This window comes from Cibotium barometz, chromosome 19 (genome assembly GCF_041138505.1).
Source record: "Cibotium barometz isolate CiBa-2024 chromosome 19, ASM4113850v1, whole genome shotgun sequence".
Taxonomy (NCBI): domain Eukaryota; kingdom Viridiplantae; phylum Streptophyta; class Polypodiopsida; order Cyatheales; family Cibotiaceae; genus Cibotium; species Cibotium barometz.
This window is the reverse complement of record NC_141064.1, coordinates 15,792,517-15,807,322: the sequence shown is the minus strand read 5'-3', so window position 1 is coordinate 15,807,322 and position 14,806 is coordinate 15,792,517. Positions and strand designations below refer to the sequence as shown.

The 14,806-nt window shown below is 44.8% G+C and overlaps 1 protein-coding gene across 8 annotated transcripts in view; it reads left to right on the top strand.

Moving 5' to 3' along the window:
* The window catches only part of LOC147628265 (pentatricopeptide repeat-containing protein At1g11290, chloroplastic-like), a 31,764-nt gene extending 17,782 nt beyond the window's left edge, over window positions 1-13,982 (top strand). For 2 of the 8 annotated variants that reach the window (XM_086813327.1, XM_086813326.1), the window contains exons 3-6: window positions 9,663-10,043; window positions 10,184-12,206; window positions 12,343-13,039; window positions 13,286-13,982. The gene's annotated coding sequence lies outside the window, so the exon portion shown is untranslated. Of the gene's footprint in view, window positions 1-9,662; window positions 10,044-10,183; window positions 13,040-13,285 lie in introns of all 8 variants that reach the window. The other 6 variants (XM_086813325.1, XM_086813324.1, XM_086813328.1 and 3 more) reach the window with 5 other exon arrangements.
* The last annotated feature ends 824 nt before the right edge of the window (window positions 13,983-14,806 follow it).

The following is a 14,806-nucleotide window of genomic DNA, read 5'->3' as shown; positions in this document are numbered from 1 at the left end:
ATTGCTCGATAAACTGCTGTGCTAATTGCGTAGCTGTAATAGTCTTCCGGGTCGATAAACATCTAGCCATTTTTGTCAACCGATCTACCACAACCCAAATAGAATCGTGGCCTTGATGTGTTCTTAGCAATCCGGTAATAAAATCCATGGAAATACTTTCCCATTTATTACCTGGGATTTGCAAAGGATGCAACAATCCAGCCTGTCTAAAGCGTGCAGCTTTATTTGCCTGACAAATCTCACACTTGAGAACATAATCTTCTACATACCCTTTCATCTTTGGCCAATAAAAAGTGCGTTTCACTAACGATAGTGCCTTGTGTACCCCACGGTGTCCAGCAGAAGGGGCATCGTGACACTCCTTAAGAATCTTGGACCTAATGTCCGGGATCTGTGGTACACAAATTTTGTCATTACGGAATAGTAAACCATTCCGAATCATCCACTGGCCTCCTGCAGCCTGAATGGTAGATTGCTCAGTCATCGAGTCTTGGTCAATCAATGAACTCCCGTCCTGGATCTTCTGCCAAAATGGACCAAAATAACTATCAGTCCCGCAAAGCCCTCTCAATGACTGAAATAAGTCAGTAGAAATCTGGATCTCAAAATCAAAATCTTCCATTAACTCTGCCCAATGAGCTTTCCTGCCTCTCAAATCATCCGCATCACACACATACTTGATTGACTGATGATCAGTCAATACCAATCATTAGTCAATACCACAAACTTGGAGCCATATAAATAATGTCTCCAAACCTTGAGAGCATGAATCACAGCATAAAGTTCCTTCTCAAGGGTTGGCCAACGAGATTGAGAGTTGTCTAGCTTTTTACTTTCAAAAGCAACCGGTCTACCATCTTGAAATAAAGTAGCCCCTATAGCATAGTCACTGGCATCTCAAAAACATAAGGCCGACTAGGATCAGGCAATGCTAAGATAGGTGCTTCCTTGACTTTATCTTTCAAAAGTGTGAAGGCCATATCCAAATCGTTATTCCAAGTGATAAGCTGATTTGACTTGCGTCCACGACCTTTCAATAAGTCGGTCATCGGTAGTGTGAGCTGAGAGTACTCCCGCACAGATTTCCAAAGAAAAACTACAAAACCGAGAAAAGAACGAAGTGTTTCACTGTTCGTGGTATAGGCCAGTCCAGAACCTTCTGAACTCGGTCATAGTCAATGCTCAATCCATCTCTAGTGATCTTGTGTCCCAAGTAAATGATGTCGGTCATAAAGAACTCACATTTACTTAATTTAGCATATAGTCGATTGTGTCTTAAAATAGATAAGACAATCGTGAGGTGTCTGACATGATCCTCAAGAGTACGACTATATATCAAAATATCATCCAGGAACACCACCATAAATTTCCCCAAATGTTCACGAAAAAGATCGTTCATCATTTGCTGGAAAGTGACTAGAGCATTGGTTAACCCAAAAGGTAATATGAGAAACTCGTAATGGCCATACCTAGTCCGAAAGGCGGTTCGTTCGACATGCCTTTCATGAATACGTATCTGGTGGTAGCCAGTACGTAAATCTATCTTCGTGAAATATTTCGCTCCTGCGAACCGGTCAATCAGGTCATCTAATCTAGGGAGATGATAACGGTTCTTAATGGTCAGCTTGTTCAATCTCTTATAATCTATACACATTCTCCAGGTGTTGTCCTTCTTTCTCCTAAGCAACACAGGTGCACCCCAAGGTGATTTACTTGGATGGATCTGGCCCATCCTGAAATAATCTTCGAGTTGTTTAGCCAACTGATCTTCCTCGGCTTGGCTCATCCTGTAAGGTGGAATACTGACAGGATGAGCACCAGGGATCATGTCAATACGATGATCTACTGCCCGTTCAGGTGGTAAACCCGATGGCAGTTCCTTAGGAAATACATCTTGAAATGAATCAAGTATCTTCTGTAATTCTTTGCTTTCAAACACACTTAATTCATTCACATCCATGGAACGGATGAGAAAAGAAGAAAGTGGAATCAATACACAATGGAAAGCGGTATACAAAGAAGAATCCATTATATTTCCAAAATCAATTGTATTTACAAGAGGTCCTTGAGAGGGATGAATACAATCACCTAATATACTATACTTGGTGTCCCTATGTTAAAAAGAAAAAATATGACTAGACCAATCTATCTGGACTTCAAGAGTCTTAAACCACTCAATCCCTAATAACAAGTCTACATTTTCTAGATGCATAACATAGCATTCCAGAGTATCTTTGTAGTCCTGAATCTGGATTGGAAGCATCTCCACCTTGCGATCCCAAACTTACCTTCCCGCAGGTATGCGTACCTCATAGGTATTGTCGCTGAGTGTCGTATCAAGACTCAATTTTTGCACAAGTTTGTAGTTAACAAAGTTATGTGAACTGCCAAATGGCCTCGTCCAAAGTTTTACATTTGTTATTTTTAACCTGTAATCGGTACGAGTCTAGTAAACCAGTTACGAAAAACCCCAAAAGAGTAGTGGGATCCATCTTTGTAGCTTTCATCTGCAAGTCACGAAACTTCTGGAGGTAGACCTCATAAGTGAGGTGCTGTGAGGTCATGGTCAAAGCTGAAAACCAGACAACATCATAATCATCCTCTTTCTTGAGGAATTCTTTCTTGAAGACGTCTTCGAATTGTGCCCCAAGTCGTTGGCTTAGGGTTGAGTTCCTTCCACCAAAGCAAAGCTTTGCCGGACAGGAAACCTGTTGCTAACTGTATCTTCTTTCCGTCATCATATGGATGAAACTGAAAGTGAACTTGCCACTTGTGTAGCCACGTGTCCACGATCTCCTTGGTGCGCTGCTTTTGCTCGCCCCCGAACGGTTCCAGAGTAATGTTGGGGCCTAAAGCTGAAGCCAAGGTATCCATACCCGAGAAAGTAGAGAGGGTAGTGGTCAATAGAGCAATATAGTTCTACAAAGCTTGCATCTGGGCTGCGATTTGTGCCTGACGTTCCGTCGAAGTAGCTTCGAGAGCTACTTTGAACGCTTGGAAATCTGATTTTGACACAAAATCGTCAAAAATCAGTACCTTCCATAGCCGGCAAGCCTTCGCGTTCCACAAGGGGCTCCAACTCTGATTCTTGGGTCGACATCGTGAAGAGGGTACGTGGAGAGAAAATTCGATCTTTGCACAACAAGAGTGCGAGTGAACTCGAGAGCTTGAGAGCTTGAAAACTTGAGAGATGTGTGGCAAGAAGCCCATTTAAGGGGTTTTTAAAGATAGCCCCGAAAGCCAAAAAATCTCCAAAAGCTAGGCTTTGCTTTTGTGTTTTTTTTTTCATATATATATATATATATATATATTTAGGTTCTTTAAAAAAAAAAAACACCTTTAACCTTGGATGGGGGTTTTTTTTTTACCTTTAAAAAAAGTAAAAAAAACGAAAGCCCAAAAACGAGTGCTTTCCTTGTTTTTTCTTTTTTTTTTCTCATCCCTCCTGGATTAGCCGGCGTTGTCTGCTGACGTCGAGTGCTGCCGTCAACCCTGCTTTCCGGCCGTCGCTGCTGTCGTCACTGCTGCCGTCGCCAATACCTTTGCACCAGCCTGCGCGTGCGCCTGCGCCAGTCGACGTGGGCTTGGGCAGCACGGCAGCGTAGCCTTGGGCGCCTGCCGTGCGTGGACTGGGCGCCGGCTTGCGGGCCTGGCCGGGGTACATGCCCGCCTAGCGTAGGCGTTGCCTGGGCTGGCCACGCAAGCCTGGCCGCCTGGCTACGCAAGCCAAGGCCGCCTAGCTACGCAAGCCAAGGCCGCCTAGCTACACAGCCTTGGGCGCCTGCGCATACTTGGCCGACTGCAAGCCTGGCCGCTAGCATAGACACCAAAAGCCAACACTTGCCCAACGTACAGATGCTCACGACCAGCAATTCTTCACGACCATGCGCCTCGCTCGCTTTCTCTCGCTCTCTCTCTCGTTCAACGAAAAGCAAACGTGCTTTTTTTTTATTCTCTCCCTGCAGTTCATGCGACTGCACCAACAAACTCTTCTCTTCTTTGCAAAGCAATGACCCTTACTAAACTACCATCTCCCATCAACATGGGTCTCTTTGATGAAGAAAAAACACATACTAAATCTGAAAACTGTAGTATGCACAGAAAAAATAGCAAGCTTTTCAACACATACCTTTCTTCGACCTCTTCTTCTCTACCTACCGACTTGCTCGTTCACGAGGTATGCTCTGATACCACTATCAAATCCCCACGGATCCCCTCGTGATCGTCGAGACTCGAATCTTGCAAACAAACGAACAAACAAACAAGCAAGGGGGTGCAGGCCTGACTCACCTCCCAACCATGATAGCCGTGGGCAAGCCCACAGTCTTGGCTGTCCCCACTGAACCACGAGCTGAGCTAACTAGGTTGACGTACCGACCAATCTCCTCCTTGCGACGTCCCATACCGCCACGAAGCTGCCCTCGTGGGCCTCGAGACTGCCGGCCTCGGCTGCATAAAGCAGGTGCACGTCTGCACTAGATCCAGGCTCCAAGACCATAGAGCTCTCACAAACTCGCGAGACTCTCTATATCACAATAACTAACCTTGGCCACCCTTTTATAGGCTCTTGGCCGGTCATCGGGCGTCCACACTTGGGCGCCCGCCCGTCCATACTTGGGTGCCCGCCCGTTAGTATTTCCCTAACTCAGCTCGTCAATCAGCGTGCCTAGTTCCAAGCTTCCCCAAGCCTCGAAACTAGTCTTGCGTGCGTGTAGCACACGGTAGTTACACACTGTGCACGACACAAGCCCTGGGAACCTGCTTAAGACAATACAAGGCCTTACGTAACCTGTAAACCATCCCTTCAGATCCTGGAACAATAAAGCCTGGAGGCTGTTCAACATACACCTCCTCCTGCAGGTCACCATTAAGGAACGCAGATTTTACATCCATTTGATACACGGGCCACTTCTGAGAAGAAGCAAGGGCAAGAACGGTCCGAATCGCGCTGTCGGTGCAAAGGTATCCTCGTAGTCGATGCATGGCCGCTGAGCATAACCTTTAGCCACAAGTCTGGCTTTGTGTTTGTCCACCGACCCATCAGACGCATATTTGATCTTAAAGACCCATTTGACACCAATGATTGACCGCTTCGACGGCCTCGGTACAAACTCTTAAGTGTTGTTCTTCTCGATGGCATCAAGTTCCAATAGTTCAACTGAAGACACGGAAGTGCGACACATCAGGTTTCCTGAAAGTATGCCTCAAATGGAGTCATATGGGGTACTGAAGTCGTCGGAGATCGGTTGAGGGTATGGACAGCCGTTGCCACAGCCTCTCCCCAAAGTGGACGAGGAAGATCACGATGCTCCAGCATGGTCCTCGCCATCTCCACCACAGTTTTGTTCTTGCGTTCGACAACTCCATTCTCCGAAGGCGATCCAGTATTGGCCAGTTCCCTTTTGATGCCATGATCTGCACAAAATCTGAGAAATACAGTCGAGGAGAATTCACCTCCTTTATCAGCCCGGAGAGTCTTGACCTGAAATCCAGACTCTTTCTCCACCATCACGTGCCAATCCTTGAACCGAGCAAAAGCCTGGTCCTTCTGGGAAAGAAAGTAGACCCACGTGAATCTGGTACAATCATCAACAAGCAGCATAAAGTAGAGAGATCCTCCCAAAGATGGTGTTTGCTGAGGTCCACACAAGTCAGTATGAATCAACTCCAATGGTTTCGAAGCCCTCCTGGATGCCTTCTTCGGAAAGGATTCCCTGTGCTGCTTACCACGTATGCAAGAACTGCAACGCCCTTGCCTACTACCAACATCTGGCAAGCCAACCACTATCTGGTCTCGAAAAGCTCGCCTCAATGCATCCACATTTAAGTGGCCAACACGAAAGTGCCACAAATCTCCGACCTGAGAACCTGTCAGAGAGCTTGTAGATACCATTCTCCACACCGCCTTCCCAAACAACCTGGCCAGTCTCACGGTCCCGTAGAGCAACTGAATGCTCCTCAAATTCCACCCGAAAGCCATTCTTGCATACTTCATGCACTGACAGAAGATGAAAACCCAGAGCAGGGACATAAAGAACACGGGAAGCATGCTTGCCCCCCTTGCCGTCGGGAATAATCTCCATCCGGCCCTCACTATGTATCGGAATAGTGGAGTTGTGGCCAATAAATATGTGACCTGATTGCCGTTTCAGATCTAGAAAGAAGTCATGTGCCTGGAAGCACCACTGTCAAGAATCCATTCCCGGGTATCCTTTGCGGTGAACCCAACTGCCTCCTCGCTCGAAGATGATGAATCGTCGGAGTCCACCATCTCTAAGTGCACAAATGCCGGAGTCTTTGCAGCTGAGGCTGAGGAATCAGCACTCTTCTCTGTCCGCTTAGGGCACTTCCTCCAATAGTGACCTTTCTCACCACAATCATTAAAGGATCTTTCGGCCTTCAGCTTCTCTCATTCTAAATCAGGCTTCTTCCCAGAAGACTTCTCCGGTGAAGCCCTCCATTTGCCCTTGTTGTTATTCCGGCCTTTCGACCGTTGGCCAGTTAAGGCCTCCGAACCCAAGACCATTGGCACAAGCTCCTCCCAGGTAATGGTGCTGAGCCTGCCACTCGTAATCAACGAGGAATAGAAAGCAGAATACTGAGCAGGCAAGTGGGACAGCAAAGTGATGGCCATGTCTTCAGATGATATCTCTTTCCCAGCTTGTAGGACTTCCTGCTGAAGGGCCTGCAGCTTGTTAATGTGTTACCGCATCGTCGAGGACTTTGCAGGGTTCATAATCCGCATCTGCACTTCCAAGGAGATCCATTTCATAGGTGATACCCTGTTATACAAAGAAGCCAAGTGCTCCCATATGCCTCTCGCCAGCGTCATGTGCTTCACATGATTGATCACTTGTGGTGTGCAATTGAGGAAAATAAATGACCGGACCCTGGCGTTGACACGATCCCACATGTGTGCCTGTGCCTCTCGGTCCTTCCTCGTCGACAGTAACTGCCCTTCCTCTGCTTCCGGCCGTGGAACCCTGATGATGATGGCAAGGTCATATGACTCCAGCACCGACTCCATCATGACCTTCCAGATGCCGTAATTGGACCCGTCCAACTGACGATCCTGGCTTGCGACCCTATGGATTGTTCTTGAATAAATTCCTGAAAGGGGGCGGGGCCTGTTCCCCGCTCAGTGCGTGTCCTGTGCAAAGTTCTCTAAACCCTACTCTATCTTCTCTCTGTGAATCTGTCACAGCACGCCCCGTTGGGCTTACAAAAGGTCCTTTGACTGCAGGGATTGTAGAGACGGTATCCCTTGCTACCACTGCTGTAGCCCACAAATATGCATTTAATTGCCTGCCTCTTAGCTATGGAGGCTTATGAGCATATGCAAGGCAACCAAAAGTCCTGAGGTAGTCAATCTTAGGCTTTCTGTCATACCAGGCCTCAAATGGAGTAATGGTCTTTAAAGCTTTGGTAGGGCACTTGTTCAAAACATGTGGTGCACACATAATAGAGGCAGACCCTTACCATTGACTATACATCTAGCCATCTCCATTAATGACTTCTTCTTTTTCTATGCCACACCATTCTACTGTGGTGTATATGGCATTGTGCATTGATGGTTAATGCCTTTCTCTGGCAGATATGCTTGAATGCATGTGTTATGTATTCCCCTTTTGATTTGACATGTATTCCCCCCCTCAATCTGAGTGGAGGGTTTGCACTCTTCGACCTGTTTCATTTTCAGCTCTTGCTACATATTGTTGAAAACACATAATGCTGGCATTGTGCATCGATGTTTAATGCTTTTCTTTGTCAAATATGCTTTGAATGCATATGACTTGTATTCCCCCTGTCGATCTGACTGGAGGGTTTGCACTCTGCAACGTGTTTCATTTTCAGCTCTTGCTACATAATGCTGAAAACACATAAACACCTCGGATTTTGCTTTGGAGTAATCATCAATGAAGGTCACAAAATAAAGATGCTTTCCAAGTGATGGTGTCCCCATGGGACCACACACACTGCTGTGTATGAGCTGTAATTTTCGGACAGCCCTTATAGATCATCCTTTGGGAAGGCATTCCTTGGCAGTATGCGTAAAATGCACCCTTCACATACATGTCTATGTGGCAGCTCCACATGAGGCATATCTTGCACCATTTTATGGCTTTGTAGCAACAACAAACTCCCATGATGCACATGCCCAAATCTGGTATGCCATAACTTTGCCTCTTACATGGCAGAAGTAGAAGTAGTGGCCAAACATGCATCTTGGGCTCTCTTCTCAAATGAGTCAAGTGATGCAGACCTTGGTACAAAGTCCGAGAAGTGACTATCACATAGTCTTTCTCTCTATCTCTCATTGTGCATTTGTCATCCTCAAAGTTAACCACATAACCTCTTTTGGAAAAAGATCAATTGTCAATAACCTCTTTTGGAAAAAGATCAGACTGACAGCCGATTCTTCTTTATCCTTGGCACATAAAGTACATTTGAAATGCATAGGTCTGAACCATCTATAGCTGCGAGTATGATCTCACCAATGTCTTTGACAGGATAAGAAGCTATTTGCACATGTGACCTTCTTGCCTTCTGGGGAAATCCTCAATGAATTAAACAAATCCCTCTTGGAGGTGATGTCTGGAGGCTCCACTATCAAAATACCATATAAGCTGTTTCCCGTTAACATTGAGAGACAAATCCTCTTGTGATGCATCTCATAGCTGCAAACCAAAAAGCCCAATTTTCATGCACAAAGTTAGTTGAATCATTAGCTTTGCCTGCAAGAGCATTAGAAGAGTCCAGTGCCAAACCAGATTCTTTCTTCTTCTCCTTGGCCCATCTCTTACTGCACTCACTACTGATGTAGTGCCTTGGTTTTTTGCAATAATGACACTGCCCTTCTTCTTGGGCTAATCTGCATTACTCTTTACTCTTCTTGATGGTTGTCCAAAATCAACCTTAGATTGATAGTGGCCATGGAAGATTAATTCTTCCTAGTCTGCTCCTTGTATAATAACAAACCCACCAACTCCTTAAACTGTAGAGGCTCTAGGTTACCCCTCAAAGACAAAGTAAGAGAAGTGTGGACATTAAGTAGGACTCTGGGAGTGACTGTAATGTCCTTGATACAAGTTTCTTTTCAGGATTGACTTCATCAGTATTAGGCAACTGCTCCCGAAGATCCTGGATCTTCATAAGATGATCGGCCATATTGTCACCTTCATGCATCTCCAGGTTTTGAAGTTCTTTTTTGATGTGTGCAACTTTGGCCTCATTCTTTGCTTGATACATAGTTTCAAGAACATCCCATGCACGTTGTGGAGTACAGGGGTTATAGGTTCTACCATCCACAGTGTTGGTGGAATGGACCTAAGAGGTTAGGGATACTTAACAGCATCACACCTCAACATGGGTGTCCATTGTCTCCTGGATGGAGAACTAACTTTCCTGCATTTGCATTTCCATCTTTTCTTTTGCATCACACTTAGTTAAAAATTTGGTCCATATGCAACTCATCTTGGCTGCTTACAAAGTTTACGGCTACACTTTTTGCAAAGTAAAATCTGGATGTCGATGATGCCTATGCCGATGAATTTGTTTATGAAGCAAATCTCAGTGACGTTCTTGTTGTGGCATCCGTGTTCTACACCACACAAATAAAAACCTTTGAGGTTTGAAAACCTTTTTGCTGTTCGTTGTTGCAGGATGCTGCCTTGCTGTTGCTCTGCAGGAAGGAGCTGGATGTGTTGCAATTTCGACCTTCTCACCACCGACAAGCTGCCTGTAGAGAGCTAGTCACGTGCAGCTGAGAAGAGAGTTCCCAGTGTGTGGCGGTCACCATTTTGTGGGCCCTGGTCACTAACATTCTGCAGGAGAAGCATTAAAGTGCGATCTGTGAGTAGGCCGCTGAGCAGCTGAATGCAGTTGTGGGCCGAGCTTAGGCATAGAGCGCTGCTGATGTCTGGTTGCAGCTTTGTAGCAGAGAAGGTTGAGGAGATGGTGCTTGTGAAGCAGCCAGAGCTGCAATTCCGAGTATTGATCCGGAAAACGCGTGCGCAGTAGCGTTGGGTGCTTGCGGAGATCAGGTGATGGCTTTATTTTGTCAAATATGAGTGAGGTAAATTTAAACCTTAGTAGGTCATCAATGCAAAAAATGGTAAGCTTAATTTACTAGCGTCAAAAGACAATGTCATAGTCTGAAAAACTGCTTCGTTGAAAAATGCAGGCTGCTTTGGATTTCGTCTGCCATGGTTTACATCGAGGTCGCAAACAAACCGGCCTTTGCTGCAAGCGAAGAAATGCTTGGTGATATATGGGGCTTCCTTTCGGGGGCAGGATCTTGACGAGGATTGAGGGACTACAGGTGATGATGGTCTCCTCATGATTGAAAGTAAAACCTTCGTACCACACCCCATTATATTAGCAAAGTTTGGTGCAGCGCCCTGATAATGGATGCACTTTTCCAGATAGTGACATTTCTATACCTTATCTATACCCTGGGTAGACGCAGACTCCCTAGGATTGTAGTGGAGTTATCTAGATGACTCGTGGATTTCCAAAATCAACATTGCCTAGGTCTCTACATGCTGGAGCTAGGCAAACATAGAGAGTTACTACTCTTTAGACACAGCCTACAGGCCAAGGCTTGGATGGCAGGTACTTTACAATCACCTATTACCAGACGGACCAAGCAGTACACATGGGCGATACGAGAGTTGTGATAGACTCTTAAGGAGCACTGTAGCAATGAAACACGTTTCCAACGTTTAGGAAACGTGTGAAAAACTTCTACACGTTTCATACGTAGGAAACGTGGTTTCAAACAAAGTTTTTTTTAAACCTAAAAACAAAAAACGTATGGTACGGGCTGCATCGTTTTCCACAAGCGAATCTGAAAGTACACCCGCGCTCAGAACCCGCCGCCTTGACTCTGGAGAACGTGGACCTCTGGCATCTGCACTCGTGGGACCAAGCGAAGGTGACCCTGTAGGCTGTCACCCTTGGGCCTTCACCCACTCTCTTCTCGTTCTTGTCTGCAGCCTATTCTCTATCTCGAATCTCATCATGCCAAGGAAGAGCTCTCCTCTGTGGGACAACGTGACCTTCGATGCTGTGAATGCAAGATATGGTGGGAGCGGCACAACAAAATGGACTTGCAAGTTTTGTTCCGAGAAGTACCGTGGAGTTGCTCAGAGATTGAAGGCTCATTTTTCGTGAATGAAGGGCTTTGGCATTGGCCCTTGTACAAAAGTGCCGAAGAATGTTTATACAGCCTCAAGGCTTGGAGAGCTGAAATGTTGGGCATTTCTACCCTCCATGCGACAACTCTAGATCCGAAAGATTCTTCAAGCACAGAGAGCCCTCCACAGATAGTGGACATAGAGAGAGAGAGTCCATAAGATTATAGATGAAGCTGCAACACAGGGACTCCCCCATATTTCTGTATGGACCTTTGTATTACAGTGTGACACACCTATGGGTATTCAGGACGCATCTCCCAAAGCTGGGCATCAGTTTGCAGGAGTTGCGCAGCTAGGTAAGCTTTTGGTGGGCGCAAGTGCCACATGGCAATCGGCTATTAAAAGCTGGCAAGGTCATGCAGGCCATGGGCAGTCCTCTCAGCAGGTTGACAGCAACATAAATAGGCCGACCAGCACTGGTAATGCATATAAATACAGAAGTGGGAAATTGGTCATCAGAGCATTGAGCTGTGAACTGTCGTCTACATTCTCAGCCATCTCTCGTATTTGAAATTCAGTTGTAATAGTTCTTTTTTGTAAATAATACAAATCAGTAGTTTTAGGGCTATAGTGTGTGCTGTGTTTGAACTTTGATTCCACTGCTATCTCTTCTCTCTCTTTTCTCACCTAGAACATAGGGGTGAAAGCATAGTTGGGTGGTACCAAAATTCCACTACTTTAGTAGTTCTAGAAAAGTGTTTTAGGATCCTTGAAAACCCCAAATCGAAAACCAAAAAACCCAAAAAGAAGCTAATAACTACGCACGTTTTGGTTGTTTCATGTAATCATGGAACCATACCAAGTTTCACTTTGTGCCACTTTTTCATGATACCTTTGAATTTGCATGTGGGAGCGACTCCTTCCCTCAATTTTCTCAGACCCTTAATCGCCTTCTTCATCTTCGGCATTGCTTCTTCAACTCAGTTCCCCCACAATAGCACCGCCATATGAGGACTCCAACCAAGAAGAACATTCCTGAATCCTCTATTGTATAGATCCCGAAACCAGGTATTTCCTTTGTTAACATTGAATCGTCAAGGTCATGGTGATGCATGTTTATAGTTTTGATGTTTTTTGACTTATGCATGTTAAAGGTCTTAATTTTTTTGGCTTCTAGATTGATGTCTTCTGGTTTTTCCTTTAGGGACTGGTAAGAGGACGTGAAAGGATTATGAATATCCTCGTTTGGCCAAATTTTGCTACACAGTTGAGGAGCTGCATTTAGAATACGGGTCGACCTTGTTAGGCAAGCTCCCCCAATAGCTTCCCAATATTGAAGACAAAGATTGGCTAACAGTCTTCAATGTCGGTCACAAAAAGAACACAAAGTTGTTTCTGAACATACTGCCCTTAGAATTTGTCGAAGAATGTCGGTGGTTGTACCAGAAGGTGTACCAGGCATCCCCCAACAATGGTGAGCTACCAACAAAGTTTGGGAGGTGCTTTGTGTATGAGCGATGTCCTGCAGCTTGGGAAACTCCAGATGAACATATAATAGTGTGGGCATTGAACCGCTTCAAGCATTGGCTACTTCCGAGATAATTCAGTAGGCAAACATGATCCACCAGAGAGCAACAGCAACTACGCTGGAGAAAGCGCCTTCGAAAAGCTGATTATGAGAGCAAGAGAGAACATATTGCGCCTAGAAGGAGCCTCGATTGCGGCACAAATGTTCATGGTTGAGCTGGATAGCTTGAGGAAATAAGAGCAACGCCTTCTCCGGACAGTGTGCAAATAGGGCACGTGCAAGGGTAGATTGAAGCATGCGAGAAAGGGTTATCCTTCTGTGGTGTGAATCCACGTACATTATCTAGCAACAAAGATACTTTCAAGAATTACAGGTAACAAAATTATAAGTTTCTCACTATTTAAGATCTTGGAAAGCACTTTTGCCGAGCACATAACAGTTTTGTAGAAACTAAAGCACTTTTGTAGTGGCCAAAGCACTTAAGATCTTTAAAAAGTTGTATTAAACTGCTTAGCAAGTGGTTACTTTGTGGTCTTGTATTACTTGGTACTTAGTCTTTTCATGATAATGATGATGTTTTTGAAAATATTGATTTTAGTAAATGATGTTCTTCTTGTAGGTAAGATACGAAAAGGCCTTGATTGAAGAGAAGTTAGTAGTGTGTCACTTTGAATTTACGGGGACAACCAACTCCAAAACGAGGTCCGGGTTCTACGTTTAAGTTAGATGGTGGGAGTAATATAATGGAGAATGAGGAGATGGGACATGCACAACAAGGTGCTAAAGTGGCGGATGTCGTTCTACATCAGGTAGAGGATGATGCTACACATAAGGATCTTGCTTAAATGACGCAAGCGGTAGGTGAAGGGTAGGAGGACACTGGCACGAAACAGGGTGTAGATAAAGAGGGGGAAAACACAGAAAAGGTTTTGGATCTCCCACAAATTCAGATGAGCTGTACTGCAAACTGAGACACATGGATTTCAAAATGAGTCAGAAGCGAGTGTATGATAGCAGTGATCCGGGTGTACCAACAAAGAAGGCAATGTGAAAGGCCAAGAAGATACTAGTGTGCGCAACTCCAGCAAATGCGATGCTGCTGCTCAACCAGGAGTTTTTACTCCACGATAAAAAAAAAGTACTATGCCACTCATTTTATGGCATCTCATTCTCGTCCTGCCGAAGTCACAGGCATGTAAAAAGCTCTGTTGTGTTTGCACTATCCCTACTCTCATGGTTGTCTTCTTTGTATCAAGCTGCCAGCCTTTGTATATGCCTCTTTCTAGATCATGTAATGAAATATTTTGTTTCTTGCTTAATGTGTCTTGCATGGCCCTATTCAATAGGACTCTTACTTGTCATTTCAATATGGTCTCATTGTGTCTCTATGCAGCCATTCACCTGCACCATAAAAAATTATGTTGCTTTTGTCCTTAATGATTTGCAATACTTTATATTTGTATAGGGGAAAAGGTTCCAAAAGTGAAAGAGGCTGAAGTTGAAGTGATTGATAGGCAACCACCAAAGCATGAGACGCCGTTGAGATTTAGGGAGGCATGACCAAGGGAGATAAGACTTCAATTATAGACATGAATAATACCTTGATGTATGGATTTGATGTCAACGATAGCAGTCAACCTGTATCGGAATTCAATCTTCATGATATCGCTCAAGTTAGAGACGAGGATAAGTGGTACTACGTGAGGAAAGATGCAGAGCAGTTCTTGATGCATGCCAACATGCTTGCCAATGTGTTCATTTGGAGGTATTCAAGGACGCATTTTTAATATAGAATAACCCCTCAGTTGAATGACAATTGTTGCCTTCCTCAACCTCATCTAGTTTCTTCTCCATGTTTTATTTTCTACCGTGTTTTGTTTTTATATTTTTTGCTTTCAGCTGCTTTCAGCACAATCAATCATTGTGTGCATCACACACGAGCGCAGAGAGAGGTGCTCACAGTTGCTTCCATGGGAAAAGTACTTTGGAGTACTTGATCCATTAGTTGATAGGAATATGGCTAATTTGTCACCAACATTTTGCGACATGTGTTGGCTTGTGAATGATGCCTATACGTTGCTTCATCATAGAGAAGTTATGTAACCTTTTCTTGTTGAAACCTGTGTTATTATGAGCTTGG